The following is a 23,030-nucleotide window of genomic DNA, read 5'->3' on the forward strand; positions in this document are numbered from 1 at the left end:
ACATTGGACATAGGGGCTAAAGCATGTTGAGTGCTAGAAAATGTATATTTATAAAGGAGAAAATTGTCATTTTACATTTCAAATCTTACTAACACCCTTACTTTTATGTATTTAAGCTTCTTGTGATTTAATTATGTGTGTTTTATTTTAATTAAATATTTTATGTATTTTAGGGGCATCATGGTCATTTCACAATGAACGAGAGATCAGACGATAAAACGAGCATCACTTTTGAACTCAGGACAGTCGAAAACCTTAAGAGGAGCATAAAAGGAAAAATATCACTGTTCACATGTACGATCACGACACTGTTCACATGGACGGATCGATGACGTGGCATTGACCGATGATGTGGCATTGACTGATGAGGTGTCACGATTCCATTGGAGAAAATTCTTATGCACTGTTGATCAGTGACGTGGTAGCATGTTAGTGGACTAAAAATTACGCATACGGTACATGCATATACACAGGATTATTTTTAACCAAACCGCGCTACTGTTCAAGCCGGTTGACTGTTCAAACCGCGTGGTCAAACTGTGTCACTGTTCAAATCTCGTGGTCAAACCGCGTACTGTTGACTAATGACGTGGCACAATTCTGAGCGTCCAAACTGTTTTTAATTCGATGGCCATGATTTACTCAATGTATCTATAAAAATGGGGTCTTCCTCCCCTAATTTGATATCTTTGAATCCATTTTTGGGCTCCATTTTCTGTAATTCCTTCTCCATCTTGTATTTTCTATATATTTTAATAAATTTCCATTTTAACCCTAGTTCAATTATGGTAGTTAAGTTTTTTTCAAGTTTGGGTTGAAGGTGAAGTCTCAACATGTGTCATGGGTTTTGTTTGGTAAATTTATTTTCTCTTCCCCTCTAATTTTTGTGGATGTTTTGACTTCTCGTCGAGAAATAATAATAATCTTGTTTAGATACCGCATTGGTTTCATCGGCTCCCTAGTACAAGGTTATTATTATTTGGCACGATAAGCCCTTAGCACCATATTGATTAGAGTGTGGTTCATGAGGTGTGGATTTCCCCCTAATGATTTAATTGACATTAATAAGGAATATTTAGCCCATGGTGCATGTTGATACGGATCCAGATACCCAAGTGCTTCATTTCAATAGATTTCTCTTCAATTTATTCTCGCCATTTTAATTTAAATTTTAGAATATTCGAAATCATTTTCACTACAAATCCAATCACCCATTTAGAAAAATTAATTCTACACACAATTAAAATCCACCTCCTCGTGGGATCGACACTCGTCACCATTGATCTATTCTACAATAGATTCGTGCACTTGCGAGTTCAATAAAATTTGCACAACAAGTTTTTGGCACCGTTGCCGGGGAAGTAAGTTATTTTAATTTGTAGAATTAATTTTTGTGAATAATTTCTTTTAATTATTTTCTTGTAATTTTTTTTCTTATTTAAAAAAAAAGTGAATTTACATTTCAAGGTAAGAATTTCTTTTCTTTTTCTCTTCTTTAAAGTTCTGTAATTTAATTTTCACGTTATTCTTCTTTGTAATTTTTTTGTTTATCTTATTAATTTATTTTTAGTTAATTTATTTCACGTATTTTTTTAATTTGTTTTTATAGAAATGTTGTAACAGTGTAATAACGTTAGTACTGTAATTTCTCCGTTTTCTTTATTTTTATTTGTTTTGTTCCCATTTTCATTTTTTATATTTTGTGTTTTTTGCATGCATGGTCGAAGGTCATTATTACCTAATCTTGAGCCTATAGACCTTGAACTTGAGAAAACACTTCGCACACACAAACATGATAAAAATAAAATTGAAATGGATTTGTAACAACAATAAGCACCACAGGAGAGGCCATTTAAGGACTACTTTAGTCCCTTAGCTAATTTGAGCACATTGATAACTCTAGGAAATGAGAGTTATTTCATCTATTCTAGACTTGAATAAAGGCCATTTAGAAAGCAAATAATGTATTTTGATTACATTTTGGTGAACTTTGGCACAAACATTCATTTTAGTTGAGTCTCAACAAGTTTTGCTTGAATCATAGTAATTTGTGCTAAAAACAGGTTTTAATTTGTAGGTTTTAAATTCATAAAAGGATGCGGAGACATTAGATGAGAAAGAGGAGGAAAGAAGATGATCACAAAAGAAGGAAAGCACAATAAGAAATGACACAAGTGCTGTTGCGGATGTTAGAGCAATAAATGCTGCAGTAATCTGGGAGAAACATGGGAGAAAATATAGGCGCGGGTCAGCAATTAAATTACAATCTGCATGTTTCCTAATTAAAACACAGGCATGCGCATAGGCGTTGGTTTGGAAAACCTAATTTGCAAATATATAAAGGAGGCATGCACCACATAGAAGCGGCGGTGGAATTAACATTAAAAAACAATTAAAAAGGTCTAGAAGAAGATCAAGATTAAGGAGGTCTATTCGGCATCATTGAAGCACCGAGGAGGATCCTTAGACTTTCATCGTGCTCAACTCATATTATCTTTCTTCCTTTAATTGATTGGATGTATTCTACAATCAGTATATTTATGTTTATTTTTCTCATTCAGAATATGAACTGAATTTACTTGTAGTTGAGTGACAAATAGTCCAATGGGTTCTTGACTGTTCTTATATGATGTTATGATAATGCTGTAGCATTATACTCTCATAGTTTTTATGATATAATTGTTATTTCGGTTGACCACCCATTTAATAGTTTCAGTTAAGATAGAGAAGCAAAATGGCATGTCTTAGCGGACATTATTAGAGTATTACTTGTTCTTAAATTGAGTTTCCTGGATTCAGTTATCTTAAATCCCATAAGGGCAATGCTTGAAATTAAGATTTGTGATATCCTAGACATAGGTATTCACCTTGTAGGGTAGAGAGATTAAAGATCATAAAGCCATACATTAAATTTATGAGCGACTGGTCATTGTTAGTAGATTTAAAGGTATGAGATTTCCAACATGCGATAGCTGCGGATGCAGATTTGTTTACCCAGTGCTGCAGCACTTATAATAACAACCAGTGCTAATTCGGTAATCAACAGTCACCCTATTAGGAGAGTTTGATCATTCAACTACTATATTCTCAACTGAACCTTGGACACATTTAATTAAGTTTATTTTATTTCGATATTGCTTTAATTCCCATCTCTCACAATTATTATTTACGATAGGATTATTTGGCAATTGTTTGTTTCGGTCTTTAGTTGACGTGCATTATTGTGATTGCTTTAACATTTTGAGTAACATCAATCCCTGTGGAGACGATCTTGAGCACTCATCACTTTATTACTTGTTGTGTATACTTGTATATTGGCATTGATAATAATTGATTATATAAATCAACCAACACACATCATGCATAAGATACCCAAATGTAGTTGCAAGAGTTTTGAATTAAAACCTATTGTGCTAAATTGTCTCCCAATATTCTATGGCCTAGAAAATGAGGACCCATATAATCGTTTGAATGATTTTCATGCTGTTTGTCAAATATTTAAATATGAGAATTTTTCAGATGATAATGTTAAACTTAGACTATTCCCATTTTCTTTAAAGGATAGAGCTCTTTCATGGCTCAATACATTGTCTGCTAATAGCATTATATCATGGGAACAAATGGTAACTAAATTTTTGAATAAATATTTCCCAGAGCATAAAACCAATGTTATTCGCAGGGAAATTTCAGAGTTTATCCAGAAAGAAGACGAGTAGTTTTTCGAAACATGGGAGCGATTCAATGGGCTAATCTTGAAGTGTCCACATCATGGGTGCGAGAAATGGCACCAATGCCAGTACTTTTTGGAGGGATTATTGCCACATGTGCAAGAATGACTAATGGCAACAAGTGGAGGAGAGCTAATGTCAAAAAGTGCATCAGAGGTTTGAGAATTCTTCCAACGACAAGCGGATAATTCTCAACAACAGAGTCGATCACTCAGAAACACTAAAAGAATTAAGGGAGTAAATGAGGTTCACATTGGCGAGTCAAGTTCAGAAATTAAAGAAGTCAAAGCGATAATTAAAGGTCTTTCTCGACAAATAGCATCGTTAACGACTGCTAAATCAACAGAACCACATGATCATGACTCATACTCAAATCAAGCCAATGCCATATGTGTAATGAGAAAACCATCAAATTGCAACCCATACTCCAACACATATAACCCTGGATGGAGAGACCACCCCAATTTTTCATGGTCTCAAGGATTACAACAGAATGGACCAGTAGCTCCAGCTCTACCAATGCAACCAATTCCTCAAATTCCTCTAGCCTCTCAGCCACTATTTAGACCATACAATCAGAATCAGAGCTACTCTCAACCCAAACCATGGGAGGAATCATTCCAGAATTTGAAGAATGTTACTTACTCCATGATTGAGCAACAAAACCGCACCATTGATGAACTACGAAATGAGATAAGAGTAGGCTTCAACTCACAAGCCCAATCAGTTTCAAGCCTCGAGAAGATGGTGGATAACTTGCTTCTTCAGTTCAGACCTTGGCAATGACTGTTGAGAAAGGGAAGTTTCCAAGTCAACCAGTGCCTAATCCTAAAGGAGTGCATGAAGTAAGTACCAGTTCACCACAGCAGCACAGAGAGGTCAAAGCCGTCATGACCTTGCAAAAAGGAAAAGAAGTCGACACCAAAGTGGAGATGCCAGTAAAAAAAAAAAAATCAAATTTTACCTGTAAATACTGAGGACTCACCATCGGAAGAGAAAGAAGAAACCAACCCATAGGAATATGTTCCCAAAGCTCCATTTCCTCAAAGGTTAGCTAAAGAAAAGAAGGAAAAATCCACAGGTGAGATTCTTGAAATCTTCAAACAGGTAAGTGTTAACATCCTTTTACTTGATACTATAAAACAAGTTCCATCTTATGTCAAGTTATTTAAAAACCTTTGTACTAAAAAGAGAAACATTCACGTTCAAAAGAAGGCATTTTTAACAGAAAACATTAGTTATATACTCCAACACAAAATTCCTCTAAAATGTAAAGACCCAGGCTCCCCAACTATCTCATGTAGTATAGGGAACCACACAATTGAGAATGCTTTGTTGGATTTAGGAGCTAGTGTAAATCTGTTACCCTATTTAGTAATTGTGAAACTTGGACTGAGAGAATTACACCCAACTCTAGTGGTGTTACAACTTGCAGATCGGTCCACAAAAATACCTCGTGGTATTGTGGAGAACGTGCTTATCCAGGTAGACAAGTTTTATTTTTCTGTTGATTTCATTGTAATTGACACTCAACCAATACAGGATTCAAAGAAGCACATCCCCATTATTCTAGGCCGACTTTTCTTGGCAACTGCGGATGCTCACATTTAATGCAGAACTGGAAATATGCAGTTGTCCTTTGGCAACATGACTATGGAGCTAAACATCTTTAACATTGCCAAACAACCTCACAACGCAGATGATGAAATTGTTGATGTGGATTTAATAGAAGCATTAGTTGATAATACTTTTCTTTCAAACCTTAGTAATGATCCTTTACAAACATGTTTAACTCACTTTGGTTTGGATTTTGATATTGACGGATCAGTCGATGAGGTCAATGCTCTACTTGACTCAGCACCATCCATGGATACCAATAAATGGAAGTCAAGAGTTGAACAACTAGCACCATCAGAAAAGAAACTCATCCCATCATTAGAATCACCACTGAAACTCAAGCTCAAACCATTGCCCAACACTCTGGAATATGCATTTTTGGGAGAAGAAAGTACTCTACCGGTAATCATTTCATCATCCCTAAATGACAAACAAAAAGGTAAAGTGTTGGATGTTTTAAAAGAGCACAAATGAGCATTAGGATAGTCCATAGCAGACATCAAAGGTATAAACCCAGTAGACTGCATGCATTACATTCACCTTGATGAAAATGCTAAACCTATTAGGGAAATGCAACGTTGGTTAAATCCTAACATGAAAGAAGTTTTTAGAATTGAAGTCCTTAAGCTATTAGACGCATGTATCATTTATCCAATTTCTGATAGTTCATGGGTCAGTCCTGTACAAGTTGTCCCTAAAAGTCAAGAGTCACAGTAGTTACCAATGCTGATAATGAATTGATACCCACTAGAGTGACTACATGATGACGTGTATGCATTGATTATAGAAAATTGAATTCTGTCACACGTAAAGACCATTTTCTTTTACCATTTATCGATCAAATGCTTGATAAATTAGCAGGCCATGAATTTTATTGCTTTCTACATGGCTACTTAAGATACAATCAGATTCTCATAGCACCAAAAGATCAAGAGAAAACCACTTTCACTTGCCCTTTTGGCACTTTTGCATATAAGAGGATGCTATTTGGATAATATAATGCACTTGCCACATTTCAACAATGCATGTTAAGCATTTTTTCTGATATGGTTGAACGATTTCTTGAAGTCTTTATGGATGACTGTTCTGTCTTTGGTGACTCGTTTGATCAATATTTATATCATCTAACACTAGTTCTGCAGCGATGTATCGAGAAGAACTTAGTCTTAAATTGGGAGAAGTGTCATTTTATGGTAAAACAATGTATTGTTTTCGGTCACATCATTTCGAGCAAAGGTATTGAGGTTGACAAAGCCAAGGTGGATCTCATTTCTAATCTTCCTCCACCCAAAACAGTCAGAGAAGTAAGATCTTTCCTTGGGCATGCTGGTTTTTATAAACGTTTCATTAAAGATTTTAACAAAGTTTCTAGACCCTTATACAATCTACTTGCCAAGGATGTACTTTTTGTCTTTGATGATTCATGTCTTGTGGCATTTGAAAAATTAAAGTAGTTGTTGACATCATCACCCATTATTCAGCCCCCAAACTGGAGCTTACCATTTGAGCTCATGTGTGATGCATTTGATTATGCAGTAGAAGCAATATTAGAACAAATAGTTAATCAAATTTCCCATATTATTTACTATGCTAGTATGACATTGAATGATGCACAGTTGAACTATTCAACTACTGAAAAAGAAATACTAGCCGTAGTGTTTGCATTAGAAAAATTTTGATCTTATCTCATTGATTGTAAAATAATTGTATTCACGGATCATGCTGCTCTTAAATATCTTCTCACAAAGAAAGATGTAAAAGCTAGACTAATTCGTTAGGTGTTACTTTGCAGGAATTCGACTTGGAATTTAAAGATAAGAAAGACACATAAAATGTTGTGGCTGACCATCTCTCTCGTCTCTATTTTGACACAATTATGGAATCATTACCATTGAATGAGTCATTTCCAGATGAACAATTGATGAGTGTGGAAGTATTACCGTGGTATGCTGATATCGTTAATTATCTTGTTACAGGTCAACTTCCAGAGCATTGGACTAAGCAAGACAAGGCCAATTTTTTTACGGAAATAAAAAATTTCTTTTGGGATGACCCTCATTTGTTCAAGTATTCTGTATATCAAATTATTAGATGATGTGTCCCAGAAAGTGAAATTCAGAATATTCTTTCATTCTGCCATAAACAAACTTATGGAGACCATTTCAGCGCTAAGAAAACAACTATTAAAATTTTACAATGTGGTTTTTATTGGCCAACTATATTTCGAGATGCTTACACTTTTTGTTCTTCATGTGATAGGTGTCAACGAATGGGAAGCATTACACGAAGGAACGTGATGCCATTAAATCCAATTTTAGTGGTTGAGATTTTTGATGTATGGGGTATCGACTTCATGAGACCCTTTCCCCCTTCTTTTGGCCATCAATACATATTGATTGTTGTTGACTACTGATAACTGTAGGAAATGAGAGTTATTACATCAATTCTAGACTTGAATCAAGGTCACTTAGAGAACAAATAAGGTGTTTTTATTACATTTTGGGTATCTTTTGCATAAACATTCATTTTAGTCGAGTTTTAATAAGTTTTGATTGAATCATAGTAATTTGTGCTAAAAACAGATTTTAAATTGTAGGTTTTAAATGCGTGAGAGGATGTTGAGGCATTAGAAGAGCAAGATGAGGAAGGAAAATGGCCACAAAAGCAGTAAAGCACAATCGGGAATAAAACAGTGTTGTAGCAGCTTTTAGAGAACCAGTGCTGTAGCAATCTGGGAGCAATGCGGGAGAGAACTTAGGCACAAGTCAGCAATAAAATCGCGATCTGCATGTTTCCTAATTCAAACATATGCACGCTCATGGGCTTTGGTTTTAACCTAATTTACAATATAAAAAGGAGGCGTGCACCACATAGAAAGGCGGCAAGGAATTATCATCAGAAATAATTACAAAGGCAAGAAGAATGAGATCAAGATTAGAGAGAGCTAATCGGAAACAAAAGAGGAGGGCTGTGCAGAATTATTTACCTTTCTTCGTGCTCAACTTATATTTTCTCTTCTTCCTTGAATTGTTGGGATGTATTCCGAGTTCAATATATTTGTGTTTATTTTTCTCATCCAGATTATGAACTAAATTTACTTGTGGTTGAGTGACAAATAATCCAATGGGTTCTTTACTGTTCTTTTATATTGTTATGGTAATGCTGTAGCATTATACTTTAGTAGTTTTTATGAATACAACTGTTATTTCGGTTGACCACCCATTTAATAGTTTCAATTAAGATAGAGCAGCACAAGGGCATGTCTTAGCGGACATTATTAGAGTATTACTTGTTCTTAAGTCGAGTTTCCTAGATTAGGTTATCTTGAATCTTATAAGGGCAATACTTGAAGTTAAGATTTGGGACACTCTAGACATAGGTGTTCACCTTATAGGGTAGAGAGATTAAAGGTTATACTGCCATACCATAAATATATGAGCAACTGGTCATTGTTAGTAGATTTAAAGGTATGAGATTTCTAACATGCGATGGCTGGGGATGCAGATTTATTCTACCCATTGCTGCAGCACTTATTGTAATAACTGGTGCTAATTTGGTAAACAACAGTCACCCCAGTAGGAGAGTTTGATCATTCAACTACTATATTCTCAATTGAATCTTAGACTCATTTAACTTAGTTTATTTCATTACAATATTGTTTTATTTTCATCCCTCACAATTATTAGTTACAATAGAATTATTCGACAATTGTTTGTTTTGGTCTTTGATTGATGTGCACTATTGTGATTGCTTTAGCATTTTGAGTAACATCAATCCCTGTGGAGACGATCTTGAATACTCATCATTTTATTACTTGTTGTGTATACTTGCACATTGGCATTGATAATAATTGCTTATAGAAATCTACCAACAATTACGTATCGAAATGGGTAGAAGCAATTTCATGTAGAACCAATGATCACAAGGTGGTGATAGGATTTTTGAAAAGCAACATTATTTCACGCTTTGGATTCCCTCGAGCAATAATCAGTGATGGTGGTGCCCACTTTTGTAACAAAGCATTCAAAGCTCTTTTGACAAAGTATTCTATCACTCACAAAATGGTGACCCCATATCATCCGCAAACCAGTGGCCAAGTTGAGATCTCCAATCGAGAAATAAAGCACATATTAGAAAAGACGGTGAGGCCATACATAAAAGATTGGTTATTAAGACTTGATGATGCATTATGGGCATATAGAACAGCTTTCAAGACCCCGATTGTGATGTCACCCTACCTGTATGGAAAAGCTAGCTAGTGTATGGAAAAGCTTGCCACTTACCTGTAAAACTCGAGCATCATGCATATTGAGCCATTAAGAAATTCAACTTTGACATGCAGCAAGCTAGCTCAGAAAGAAGATTACAACTGGTAGAACTTGAAGAAATTCACAATAATGCATACGAAAATGCCAAAATTTACAAGCAGCGAATGAAAGTCTTCCATGACAAGCAAATTATGAGAAAATCTTTCACTCCAGGTCAGAAAGTGCTTTTATTCAATTCTCGATTGCACCTATTCCCAGGTAAGTTACGTTCTCGATGGTCTGGCCCATTTATTGTTCATACTGTTTTTCCACATGGGGCAACTGAAATTAAGGACCTAAAGAACAGTGTCACGTTTAAAGTAAATGGTCAAAGATTAAAGCCATATCTAGAGAACAAACCACATTGAGAGGACACCGAAATAAATTTGAGTGACCCACCAGATTTGAATTGAGTTTTTTCTTTCTTTCTTTACGGTGATTTGATTTTTTTTTCTTTCTTTTTATTATTCTTTTGCTAATTGAAATTATTTTTGCATAAGTGTGTTTGTTTAACCATTAAGTTTTCTCTTATCATTGTTAATCATGAGTGCAATAGCTAAACAGTTCCTCCTAGACATTCTTAAACCACTTCAACGTGTAAAATCTCATCTCAAAATACATATTTGATTTTGTAAAACACATCATATTTGGGCTCTGCAACCACTAGAGTTAGTATCCTATGTTGAGGATTTAGAAAGCCAACTCAGAGACATCGAGAGAAGTGTCTACAACATCCAATTGGAGCTTGAGATAAATTCAATAAAAAGACGATTGTAATTTTCTTTATGTGTTTTAGTTTGTTTTTCTTTGTTTGTGTGCTTTAGTTTGTTACCCCGGTGAAATGGCGGATAACAGTACTCCATGACAATTGTTGTGCAAATTTTAATGTACTCGCAAGCGCACGAATCTATTTTAGTATAGATCAATGGTGACGAGTGTCGATCCCACGAGGAGGTGGATTTTAATTGTGTGTAGAATTAATTTTGTAAATAGGTGATTGGATTTGTGGTGGAAATGATTTGGAATATGCTAGAACTTAAATTAAAATGGCGAGAATAAATTCTAAAATTGGAATTTAACGGCGAGAATAAATTGAAGAGAAATCTATTGAGATGACGTACTTGGGTATTTGGATCCGTATCAACATGCATCATGGGCTAAATATTCCTTATTAATGCCAATTAAATCATGAGGGGGGAATCCACACCTCATGAAACACGCTCTAATCAATATGGTGCTAAGGGCTTATCGTGCCAAATAATAATAACCTTGTACTAGAGGGCCGGTGAAACCAAGGCAGTACTAGACAAGATTAGTATTATTTGTCGACGAGAAGTCAAAACATCCACAAAAACTAGAGGGGAAGAGAAAATAAATTTACCAAATTAAGCCCATGACACATGTTGAGACTTCACCTTCAACCCAAGCTTGAAAGAAAATTAGCCACTCATAATTGAACTAGGGGCAAAATGGGAATTTATTAAAATACGAAGAAAATACAAGATGGAGAGGGAATTACAAAAAATAGAGTCCAAAAATGGATTCAGAGATATCAAATTCGGGGGGAGAGGCCCCCTTTTTATAGATACATGGAGTAAATCATGGCCATCGGATTAAAAACAGTTTGGACGCTTAGGATTGCGACACGTCATCAGTCAACAGTACGCGGTTTGACCACGCGGATGAACAGTAACACGGTTTGATCCGGATGAACAGTAACGCAGTTTGACCCGGATGAATAGTAACGCGGTTTGGTTGAAAATAATCCTGTGTGATGCATGTACCCTACGCGAGATTTTTCGTCCACTGATATGCTGCCACGTCACCATCAACAGTACATAAGAATTTTAGCCCAACAGGATCGTGACACCTCATCAGTCAATGCCACATCATCGGTCAATGCCACATCATCGTCCGTCTATGTGAACAGTGTCGTGAACAGTAACGTATACAGTACCGTACACGTGAATAGTACCGTACATGTGAACAGTGCTATTTTTCCTTTTATGCTCCTCCTAAGGTTTTCGACCGTCTTGAGTTCAAAAGTGATGTCCGTTTTTCCATCCGATCTCTTGTTTATTGTGAAATGACTATGATGCCCTTAAAATACATAAAATACTTAATTAAAATAAAACAAACGGAATTAAATCAAAAGAAGGTTAAATTCATAAAAGTAAAGGTGTTAGTAAGACTTGAAATGTAAAATGACGGTTTTCTCCTTTATAAATATACATTTTCTAATACTCAACACACCTCCCAACCAGCTTATTGCTAGTCCCTAGGAAATGAAGCGAAAATAAAATTCAAATTCAAAATGATTTTTTTTTTAATTTAGAAACACCCGTGTTTATTCAATCAGATTAAAGAATGGGCAAAAGGGTTACTCTCCAAGAAAAATGATAGGCTCAAAAACTCACTCGGTACTTATTTATGACATGTTCATTCCTCCAAGCAACTTATATTTGTCTCCGACATCAACATGTAAAGTAGCAAACATAGCGTAACATCATTTAAGACCAAAGGTAATACAAATACTAAAATTTGAAATTAATCATGTCATCCAATATTAAAACAAATCACAATTTTTTTTTAAACAACATTCTACCCCCCAACCTATTCTAAACATGAAAGGAAAATATGCATGCAGAAATGTGAAAATGATGCAGAAAAATTAATTAGAAAAGTTACACGTAAAATAATAGAAAATGAAAATGGTTTTTTTTTTTTTTTAAGAAGATGCGTTTCTAGAGGCACTACACTCCATATTCAGCCATCTTCGACTCACAAGTTGGAAAATGTATATTTATAGAGGAGAAATTAAAAAGAAGAAAAATAAACATAAAAACATAATAAAGAAAAAGAAAATGTCTGATTTTTTTTTTTTAACGATGAAGATGTGTTTCTAGAGTCACTACACTCCATATTCAGCCATATTCAACACAAAAAGTTAGCAACAGTTAGTTTCTACAACAAAAAATTAGTAAAAACTTAACCAAAATTCCACGTAAAAACTTAACCAAAATTCCACAATTGTCGACCATTCCCTCCCCCTAACCAGAACGAAACATTGTCCTCAATGTTTGAAAGGAAAGAAGTAGAGTTTAGAAGACATCACCTGGGTGGTGCATCACAGAAGAAAATATTTACAGGCGGAGAGTTAAATCTAATTTGTACTTCTTACTGCGGCTACTGTTACCATCATTATTTGGACGCTCCAACACAAAGGTCTAGGGGTCTGGCTCCGGTCGATAAGCTTGTAACATATCAAGTAGCTCATTAGTAGTGTGAGCACAAATAAAGAGTTTTTTCGCATTAGAGGGAATGAAATAATTTTTTATTGCATGGTTAAGAAATGCGATAAAGCCATCATAAAAGTTATTGACATTTAACAAACCGATGGGTTTCTGGTGGATGTGCAGATGGGCCCAAGATGCTAGTGTGATAAGTGCCTCTACTGTTGCAAGATCTCCTGGAAGGAAAATAAAAGTATCAGCATAATTAAGCATTTCAGTTATTCTTTCTTGCATACCTGAGACGACTAACTCTTCTCCAGTTGATGAGTCAGACGAACTGTCCAATGGTTTTAGGACTCTTGGGATGATGCCTAACACTTGACTTCCTCTGATAAAAGCTGCTTCTGAGACCATTTTTGATAACCCTCGGTTACCTCCTCCATACACCAAGTGTAATTTTCTCGCTGGTATGCTTCGATCAAGATCTATGGCTGACTCAACGAACTCTTTATGTTTGCCATATGTAAACCCAGAAAGTACACAAATGTTCTTGAATTGTCTATTGGGAGTAGCTGCCATTGGGATACTTCTCAACAAAATAATTTGTGAGTACTTGACAAAAAAAAATCACATTTAAGAGTCTTGGTGACAGTGGGTCACAGTTGTGTATGAGGTAACATGTCAGTGTAAAATAACACGTAAAGCACGTGGCTCGCGAGTAAAAAAGGAAATAGTAAAAAGGAAAAAGCAAACAGTAATAAGGAAAAAACACACAGTAATAAAATTATTAAAGACAATAATGCACTCAATAAAACAATAGTGAAATAAAATATTAGTAAAGTGAAAGGATATTTATAGGTAGTTGCGACGGTGGCTCACATCTTCCTCTGGTTTTACGTTCAGAAACGGCTTAAACGCCTTCTATGGGTCGAGGATAGGCTTCCTATCCAGTTTTCTTATAAATTGGCAAACAGGGTCGTTTATAGTCAGATTCCCGAGACTATATCGTGCATGCTCTTTTTGGAATAATGGCCATAACTGGAGAATCGCTTCTTGCACATATCCACTGGGATGCGTTTCAAGAGACAAAAAGATATCATCCAATGACTCCTTATTCAAGCCATCCCTAATGAATTGAATCTTATCTTCCCTGTTATCAAACACCATTCCTAAAGAACATGGGTTTTTATTGCAACTCATTCTAGCACACTTATGACAAGCAATAAAAATTCGTCAAGCTCGTCGTTTTCTTGCATAATTTCTTTTACCACAATTAGACATGTATGCAATAAATTTTGGAGGTAACTCACCTGCCGATCGTACTTTAGCCTCGATTAACCAACGGATGTCAGCAGGTATGTTATTTCTCATGAGCAATCGCATGCGTTCGGACCGAGCTTTATAGATCGTAAGAAGGGCATTCTGAGGAAGTGAAGGAAATCACTTGTGAAGCTTCGCTAGAGTCTCATTTTTGTCCATATCTTCGCTTCAGAATATCAGTTATTATAGGAAACTGGAGTAACTGACTTGATTGTCACGGAGTACCGTTATCTGCCACTTCACCGGGGTAACAAACTAAAGCACACAAACAGAAAAACAAATTAAAACACACAAAGAAAATTAAAATCGTCCTCTTATTGAATTTACCTCAATCGCCAACTGGATGTCGTAAACACTTCTTTCAATGTCTCGGAGTTGGCTTTCTAAACCATCAACATAGGCTACTAACTCTGGTGGCTGTAGAGCCCAAATGCGATGTGTTTTACAAAATTAAATCTGCCTTTTGAGATGAGTTTTGACACGTTGAAGTGGTTTAAGAATGTTCAGGAGGAACGGTCTAAGTAAGGTACTCATGATTAAAAATGAAAAGAGAAAACTTAATAGTTAAACAAACACACTTATGCAAAAATAATTTCAATTAGCAAAAGAATAATATAATTAAAGAAAAAAAGAAAAAATCAAATCACCGAAAAGAAAAAAAAAATCAATTCAAATTTGGTGGGTCACTCAAATTTATTTCGATGTCTTCTCCATGTGGTTGGTATTCTAGATATGGCTTTAATCTTTGACCATTAACTTTAAACGTGACACCGTTCTTTGGGTCCTTAATTTCAATTGCCCCATGTGGAAAAGCAGTATGAACAATAAATGGGCCAGACGAACGAGAGCGTAACTTACCTGGAAATAGGTGCAAGCGAGAATTGAATAAAAGCACTTTCTGACCTAGAGTGAACGATTTTCTCATAATTTGCTTATCATGGAAGACTTTCATTCATTGCTTGTAAATCTTGACATTTTTGTATGCGTCATTGCGAATTTCTTCAAGTTCGGCCAGTTGTAATCTTCTTTCTGAGCTGGCTTGCTGCATGTCAAAATTGAATTTCTAGATGGCTCAATATGCACGATGCTCGAGTTCCACAGGTAGGTGGCAAGCTTTTCCATACACTAGCCTGTAGGGTGACATCCCAATCGGGGTCTTGAAAGCCGTTCTATATGCCCATAATGCATCATCAAGTCTTAATGACCAATCTTTCCTGTCTGGCCTCACCGTTTTTTCTAATATGTGCTTTATTTCTCGATTGGATATCTCAACTTGGCCACTGGTTTGCGGATGATATGGGGTTGCCACTTTGTGTGTGATTGAATACTTTGTCAAAAGAGTTTTGAATGCTTTGTTACAAAAGTGGGCACCACCATCACTGATTATTGTTCGAGGGAATCCAAAGCATGAAACAATGTTGCTTTTCAAAAATGCTATCACCACCTTGTGATCATTGGTCCTACATGGAATTGCTTCTACCCATTTCGATACATAGTCAACAGCAACCAATATGTATTGATGGCCAAAAGAAAGGGAAAAGGGTCCCATGAAGTCGATACCCCATACATCAAAAATCTCAACCACTAAAATTGGATTTAGTGGCATCATATTCCTTCGCGTAATGCTCCCCATTCATTGACACCTATCACATGAAGAACAGAAAGTGTAAGCATCTCGAAATATAGTTGGCCAATAGAAACCACATTGTAAAACTTTAGTTGCTGTTTTCTTAACACTGAAATGGCCTCCACAAGCTTGTTCATGGCAAAATGAAAGAATATTCTGAATTTCATTTTTTGGGACACATCATCTAATAATTTGGTCTGCACAATACTTGAACAAATACGGGTCATCCCAAAAGAAATTCTTTATCTCTGCAAAGAATTTAGTCTTATCTTGCTTGGTCCAATGCTCTGGAAGTTTACCTGTAACAAGATAATTAACTATATCAGCATACCAAGGTAATACTTCCACACTCATTAATTGTTCATCTGGAAATGACTCATTCAATATTAATGGCTCTGTAATTGTGTCAAAATGGAGACGAGAGAGGTGGTCCACCACAACATTTTCTGTCCCTTTCTTATCTTTGAATTCCAAGTCAAATTCCTGCAAAAGTAACACCCAACGAATTAGTCTAGCTTTTGCATCTTTTTTTGTGACAAGATATTTAAGAGCAGCATGATCCGTGATTATAATTATTTTACAACCAATGAGATAGGATCAAAATTTTTCCAATGCAAACACTACTGCTAGTATTTCTTTTTCAGTAGTTGAATAGTTCAACTGTGCATCATTCAATGTCATACTAGCATAGTAAATAACGTGGGGAATTCGATCAATTCTTTGTCCTAAAACTGCTCCTACTGCATAATCAGATGCATCACACATTAGCTCAAATGGTAAGCTCCAGTTTGGGGCCTGAATGATGGGTGATGATGTCAACAATTGCTTTAGTTTTTCAAACGCCGTAAGATATGAATCAGTAAAGATAAAAGGTACATCCTTAGCAAGTAGATTGCATAAGGGTCTAGAAACTTTGCTAAAATCTTTAATGAAACGTCTATAGAAACCAGCATGCCCAAGGAAAGATCTTACTTCTCTAACTGTTTTGGATGGAGGAAGATTAGAAATGAGATCCACCTTGGCTTTGTCAACCTCAATACCTTTGCTCGAAATGATGTGACCGAGAACAATATCTTGTTTTACCATAAAATGACATTTCTCCCAATTTAAGACCAAGTTCTTCTCGATACATCTCTGCAGAACTAGTGTTAGATGATGTAAACATTGATCAAACGAATCACCAAAGACAGAAAAGTCATCCATAAAGACTTCAAGGAATCGTTCAACCATATTAGAAAAAATGCTCAACATGGATTGTTGAAATGTAGCATGTGCATTACATAATCCAAATGGCATTCTCTTATATGCAAATGTACCAAAAGGGCAAGTGAAAGTGGTCTTCTCTTGATCTTTTGGTGCTATGGGGATCTGATTGTATCTTGAGTAGCCATTTAGAATCTATCAAGCATTTGATCAATAAATGGTAAAGGAAAATCGTCTTTACGTGTGACAGAATTTAACTTCCTATAATCAATGTATACATGCCATCCTGTAGTCACTCTAGTGGGTATCAATTCATTATCAGCATTGGTAACTACTGTGACTCCTGACTTTTTGGGGACAACTTGCACAGGACTGACCTATGAACTATCAGAAATGGGGTAAATGATACCTGCGTCTAATAGCTTAAGGACTTTTGTTCTAACAACTTCTTTCATATTAGGATTTAACCGACGTTGCATTTCCCTAGTAGATTTAGCATTTTCATCAAGGTGAATGTAATGCATGCAGTCTACTGGGTTTATACCTTTAATGTCTGCTATGGTCCATCCTAATGCTCCTTTGTGCTCTTTTAAAACATCCAACAACTTACCTTTTTGTTCGTCATTCAGGGATGATGAGATGATTACCGGTAGAGTACTTTCTTCTCCCAAAAATGCATATTCCAATGTGTTGGGTAATGGTTTGAGCTCGAGTTTCGGTGGTGATTCTGATGATGGGATGAGTTTTTTCTCTGATGGTGCTAGTTGTTCAACTCTTGACTTCCATTTATTAGTATCCATGGATGGTGCTGAGTCAAGCAGGGCGTTGACCTCATCAACTGATATATCAATATCAAAATCCAAACCAAAGTGAGTTAAACATGTTTGTAAAAGATCATCACTAAGGTTTGAAAGAAAAGTGTTATCAACTATTGTTTCTATTAAATCCACATCAACAATTCCATCATCTGTATTGTGAGGTTGTTTGGCAATGTTGAAGATGTTTAGCTCCATAGTCATGTTGCCGAAGGACAACTGCATATTTTCAGTCCTGCATTGAATGTAAGCATCCGCAGTTGCCAAGAAAGGTCGGCCTAGGATAATGGGAATGTGCTTCCTTGAATCCTGTATTGGTTGAGTGTCAATTACAATGAAATCAACAAGAAAATAAAACTTGTCTACCTAGATAAGCACGTCCTCCACAATACCACGAGGTATTTTCGTGGACCGATCTGCAAGCTGTAACACCACTGGAGTTGGGTGTAATTCTCCCAGTCCAAGTTTCACGAATACTGAATAAGGTAACAGATTTACACTAGCTCCTAAATCCAACAAAGCATTCTCAATTGTGTGGTTCCCTATACTACATGAGATAGTGGGGGAGCCTGGGTCTTTGCATTTTAAAGGAATTTTATATTGGAGTATAGAACTAACGTTTTCTGTTAAAAATGCCTTCTTTTGAACATGCATATTTCTCTTTTTAGTACAAAGGTCTTGATGAAACTTGGCATAAGATGGAACTTGTTTAATAGCATCAAGCAAAGGGATGTTAACACTTACCTGTTTGAAGATTTCAAGAATCTCACCTGTGGGTTTTCTTTTTTTTCCTTTAACTAACCTCTGAGGAAATGGAGCCTTGGGAACAGTTTCTTCTTTCTTCTCCGGTGATGAGTCCTCAACATTCATAGGTACAATTTGATTTTCTTTTGTCACCGGCATCTTCACTTTGTTGTCGACTTCCTTTCCTTTTCGCAAGGTCATAACTGCTTTGACTTCTCCATGCTACTGTGGTGAACTAGTACTTGCTTCATGCACTCCTTTAGGATTAGACACTGGTTGACTTGGAAACTTACCTTTCTCAATGGTCATTGCCAAGGTCTGAACTGAAGAAGCAAGTTGTCCTACCATCTTCTCAAGGCTTGAAACTGATTGGGCTTGTGAGTTGAAGCCCACTCTCAATTCATTTCGTAGTCCATCAATGGTGCGGTTTTGTTGCTCAATCGTGGAGTGAGTAAGATTCTTAAGATTCTGGAATGAATCCTCCCATGGTCTGGGTTGAGAGTAATTCTGGTTCTGATTGTATGGTCTAAATGGGGGCTGAGAGGCTTGAGGATTTTGAGGAATTTATTGCATTGGTGGAGCTGGAGCTGCTGGTCCATTCTGTTGGAGTCCTTGAGACCATGAAAAATTAGGGTGGTCTCTCCATCTAGGATTATATGTGTTGGAGTATGGGTTGTAATTCGATGGTTTTCTCATTACACCTATGGCATTGGCTTGATCGGAGTATGAGTCATGGTCATGTGGTTCTGTTGATTTAGCAGTCGATAACGATGCTATTTGTCGAGCAAGACCTTCAACCATCTCCTTGACTTCTTTGATTCCTGAAGTTGACTCGCCAGTGTGAACCTCATTCACTCCTTTAATTCTTCTAGTATTCCTGAGTGATCGACTCCGTTGTTGGGAATTATCCGCTTGTCGCTGGAAGAATTCCCAAATCTCTGATGCACTTTTTGACATTAGCTCTCTTCCACTTGTTTCCATTAGCCATTCTTGCACATTCGGCAGTAATCCCTCTAAAAAGTATTGGCATTGGTGTCATTTCTCATACCCATGATGTGGACACTTCAAGAGTAACCCATTGAATCGCTTCCATGTTTCGAAAAACTGCTCGTCCTCTCTCTGGGTAAACTCCGAGATTTCCCTGTGAATAGCATTGGTTTTATGCACTGGGAAATATTTATTCAAAAATTTTGTAACCATTTGTTCCCATGACACATGTTGAGACTTCACCTTCAACCCAAGCTTGACAGAAAATTAGCCACTCATAATTGAACTAGGGGCAAAATGAAAATTTATTAAAATACGAAGAAAATACAATATGGAGAGGGAATTACAGAAAACAGAGTTCGAAAATGGATTCAGAGGTATCAAATTAGGGGGGAGAGGCCCCCTTTTTATAGATACATGGAGTAAATCATGGCCATCGGATTAAAAGTAGTTTGGACGCTTAGGATTGTGCCACGTCATCAATCAACAGTACGTGGTTTGACCACGCTGATGAACAGTAATACTATTTGACCCGGATGAATAGTAACGCGGTTTGACTCGGATGAACAGTAACGCAGTTTGGTTGAAAATAATCCTGTGTGATGCATGTACCGTACGCGAGATTTTTCGTCCACTGATATGCTGCCACGTCACCATCAACAGTACATAAGAATTTTAGCCCAATAGGATCGTGACACCTCATCAGTCAATGCCACATCATCGGTCAATGCCACGTTATCGATCCGTCTATGTGAACAGTGTCGTGAACAGTAACGTATACAGTACCGTACATGTAAACAGTGTCATTTTTCATTTTATGCTCCTCCTAAGGTTTTCGACCGTCCTGAGTTCAAAAGTGATGTCCGTTTTGCCATCTGATCTCTCGTTTATTGTGAAATGACTACGATGCCCCTAAAATACATAAAATACTTAATTAAAATAAAACAAACGGAATTAAATCAAAAGAAGGTTAAATTCATAAAAGTAAAGGTGTTAGTAAGACTTGAAATGTAAAATGACGGTTTTCTCCTTTATAAATATGCATTTTCTAACACTCAATATAGTGCCTCTAGAAATGCATCTTCTTAGTTAAAAAAAATATTTTTTTTTCTATCATTTTAAGTGTAACTTTTCTAATTAGTTTTTCTGCATCATTTTCATATTTCTGCATGCATATTTTTTTTTTCATGTTTAGAATAGGTTGGAGGGTAGACTGTCATTTAAAAAAAAAAATTGTGTGATTTTTTAACATTGGATGACATGATAACTTTTAAATTTTAGTATTTGCATTATCTTTGGTCTTAAGTGATGTTACGCCATGTTTGCTACTCTATATGTTGATGTAGGAGACAAATATGAGTTGGTTGAAGGAATGCACATGTCATAATAAGTATCACGTGAGTTTTTGAGCCTATCATTTTTCTTGGAGAGTAACATTTTTACCAATTCTTAATACAACTTAGCAATTTATTATTTTAACATGTCATTCTTGAAAGTAGATGTGACAAAGTCTACTGGGCTAATTCATGTGGATGGTTGATGTGGGTGTAATGTTTCTTTAGACTAGAGACAATGCTTATACTTTTATTTGATTACTATCATTAATCTGATTGAATAAACATGATTGTTAAAAAAAAAAATCATTTTGGATTTAAATTTTGTTTTCGCTTTATTTGCTAGGGACTAGCAATAAGCTGGTTGGGGGGTGTGTTGAGTGTTAGAAAATGTATATTTATAAATGAGAAAATCGTCATTTTACATTTCAAGTCTTACTAACATTATTACTTTTATGTATTTAAGCTTCTTGTGATTTAATTATGTGTGTTTTATTTTAATTAAATATTTCATGTATTTTAGGGGCATCATGGTCATTTCACAATGAACAAGAGATCAAAAGGTAAAACGAGCATCACTTTTGAACTCAGGATAATCGAAAACCTTAAGAGGAGCATAAAAGGAAAAATGTCATTGTTCATATGTACGGTACTATTCACATGTATGGTATTGTCTACGTTACTGTTCACGACATTGTTCACATAGACGGATCGATGATGTGGCATTGACCGATGACATGGCATTGACTAATGAAGTGTCACGATTCTATTGGAGAAAATTTTTATGCATTGTTGATCGGTGATGTGGCAGCATGTTAGTGGACTAAAAATTGCGCGTATGGTACATGCATATACACAAGATTATTTTCAACCAAACCGTGTTACTGTTCAAGCCGGGTGACTGTTCAAACCGCGTACTGTTGACTGATGACGTGGCACAATCCTGAGCGTCCAAACTGTTTTTAATCCGATGGCAATGATTTACTCAATGTATCTATAAAAAATGGGCCTCCCTCCTCTAATTTGATATCTCTGAATCCATTTTTGGGCTCAATTTTCTATAATTCCTTCTCCATCTTGTATTTTCTACGTATTTTAATAAATTTTCATTTTGCCCCTAGTTCAATTATGAGTAGCTAATTTTCTTTCAAGCTTGGGTTGAATGTGAAGTCTCAACATGTGTCATGGGCTTTATTTGGTAAATTTATTTTCTCTTCCCCTCTAGTTTTTGTGGATGTTTTGACTTCTTGTCGACAAATAATAATAATCTTGTCTAGATACCGCTCTGGTTTCACCAGCTCCCTAGTACAAGGTTATTATTATTTGGAACGATAAGCTTTTAGCACCATATTGATTAGAGTGTGGTTCATGAGGTGTGGATTCCCCCCTCATGATTTAATTGGCATTAATAAGGAATATTTAGTCCATGGTGCATGTTGATACGGATCCAGATACCCAAGTGCTTCATTTCAATAGATTTCTCTTCAATTTATTCTCGCCATTTTAATTTTAATTTTAGAATATTCCAAATCATTTTCACTACAAATCTAATCACCCATTTAGAAAAATTAATTCTACACACAATTAAAATCCACCTCCTCGTGGGATCGACACTCGTCACCATTGATCTATTTTACAATAGATTCGTACACTTGCGATTTTAATAAAATTTGCACAACAAAGCACATGTGTCACACTCTATTTACATGATCTCAAACTTCGCCACCAACAAATTTAATAAAAAAGAAGAAAAAGATAGATGACACGAAGAAGAAGAAGAAATTAAAAAAATGAAACAGAGACAATAATTTTTTATAAAAGAAGAAATGAACAAGAAGAGAAAAAGAAAAAGTAAAATAGAAATAAATTGGTTAATTAATTTTTTTATTATTGACTTCCCCATTTTACCCTTTGAATGTTAGAGATACCAGTGAAATAGACTGAAATAGATAGGTTGTGCAAATGGTTGGAAATATGAGTCATGGTAAAAAAAATTGGTTCTTTTGGGGTTACGAAAAAAAAAAATGAAACCACATAATTCTTTCTATATTGGGCTTTTACTACTTACTTTATGTTTCAGCTTGCCATTCAGTTGCATATGTACTCTAAGGATTT

The 23,030-nt window shown here is 35.8% G+C and overlaps 2 non-coding genes across 2 annotated transcripts; one reads left to right on the forward strand and one right to left on the reverse strand.

The window, feature by feature from the left end:
• Nucleotides 1-3,671: 3,671 nt before the first annotated feature.
• LOC112095914 lies at nt 3,672-3,775 on the reverse strand. The gene has a single exon (XR_002904074.1). It is a non-coding gene; the product is annotated as a small nucleolar RNA R71 (small nucleolar RNA).
• Nucleotides 3,776-19,639: 15,864 nt separating this feature from the next.
• Nucleotides 19,640-19,743, forward strand: LOC112095986. Its single transcript, XR_002904146.1, has one exon. It is a non-coding gene; the product is annotated as a small nucleolar RNA R71 (small nucleolar RNA).
• Nucleotides 19,744-23,030: the final 3,287 nt, after the last annotated feature.

Source organism: Citrus clementina, unplaced genomic scaffold (genome assembly GCF_000493195.1).
Source record: "Citrus clementina cultivar Clemenules unplaced genomic scaffold, Citrus_clementina_v1.0 scaffold_1, whole genome shotgun sequence".
Classification (NCBI taxonomy): domain Eukaryota; kingdom Viridiplantae; phylum Streptophyta; class Magnoliopsida; order Sapindales; family Rutaceae; genus Citrus; species Citrus x clementina.